At 40.2% G+C, this 1,419-nt stretch overlaps 1 non-coding gene across 1 annotated transcript; it reads left to right on the forward strand.

Annotated features, from left to right (window-relative positions):
- The first annotated feature begins 419 nt into the window (after nt 1-419).
- On the forward strand, nt 420-491 carry TRNAS-GGA (transfer RNA serine (anticodon GGA)). The gene has a single exon. It is a non-coding gene; the product is annotated as a tRNA-Ser (tRNA).
- The last annotated feature ends 928 nt before the right edge of the window (nt 492-1,419 follow it).

Here is a 1,419-nt window from a genome sequence, read left to right on the forward strand (position 1 = left end):
TCCTTTAGGATTGACTGGTATGATCTCTTTGCAGTCCAAGGGACTCTCAAGAGTCTTCTCCAACACCACAGTTCAAAAGCATCAAATCTTTGGCACTAAGCTTTCTTTTCTTTTTTTTTTTTTTTTTTTAGTTTTCTGAATGTTGAGCTTTAAGCCAACTTTTTTTTTTCATTTCATTTTATTTTATTTTTTAACTTTACAATATTGAAATGAGTCACCAGTCCAGGTTCGATGAACGATACTGGATGTTTGGGTCTGGTGCACTGGGATGACTCAGAGGGATGGTATGGGGATGGAGGAGGGAGGAGGGTTCAGGATGGGGAACACGTGTTTACCTGTGGTGGATTCATGTTGATATATGGCACTAAGCTTTCTTTATAGTCCCTGTAGTCATATAGTCATATAGTTCTTTTCGGGCTTCCCTGGTGGCTCAGAGGTTAAAGCATCTGCCTGGAATGTGGGAGACCCAGGTTCGATCCCTGGGTGGGGAAGATCCCCTGGAGAAGGAAATGGCAACCCACTCCAGTACTCTTGCCTGGAGAATCCCATGGAGGGAGGAGGCTGGTAGGCTACAGTGCATGGGGTCGCAAAGAGCTGGACACGACTGAGAGACTTCACTTTCTTTCTTTCTTTCTTTATAGTCCAACTCTAACATCCATACATGACTACTGGAAAAACCATAGCTTTGATTAGATGGACCTTTGTCAGCAAAGTGATGTCTGCTTTTTTTTTTTTTTTTTAATTTTTTTTAAATTTTTTTTTCTAATTTTATTTTATTTTTAAACTTTACATAATTGTATTAGTTTTGCCAAATATCAAAATGAATCCGCCACAGGTATACATGTGTTCCCCATCCCGAACCCTCCTCCCTCCTCCCTCCCCATGCCATCCCTCTGGGCCGTCCCAGTGCACCAGCCCCAAGCATCCAGCATCGGGCATCGAACCTGGACTGGCAACTCATTTCCTACATGATATTTTACATGTTTCATTGCCATTCTCCCAAATCTTCCCACCCTCTCCCTCTCCCACAGAGTCCATAAGACTGTTCTATACATCAGTGTCTCTTTTGCTGTCTCGTACACCAGGTTATTGTTACCATCTTTCTAAATTCCATATATATGCATTAGTATACTGTATTTATGTTTTTCCTTCTGGCTTATTCACTCTGTATAATAGGCTCCAGTTTCATCCACCTCATTAGAACTGATTCAAATGTATTCTTTTTAATGGCTGAGTAATACTCCATTGTGTATATGTACCACTGCTTTCTTATCCATTCATCTGCTGATGGACATCTAGGTTGCTTCCATGTCTCTGCTTTTTAATACACTGTCTAGATTTAAGTTATTACAAAAGAATAAAAAGATAAAATTTTAGAGGAAACATTTCAAGCCTACATAAAAAAGATGATGCACTCCC

The sequence above is a fragment of the Bos javanicus genome, chromosome X, assembly GCF_032452875.1.
Source record: "Bos javanicus breed banteng chromosome X, ARS-OSU_banteng_1.0, whole genome shotgun sequence".
NCBI classification, from domain to species: domain Eukaryota; kingdom Metazoa; phylum Chordata; class Mammalia; order Artiodactyla; family Bovidae; genus Bos; species Bos javanicus.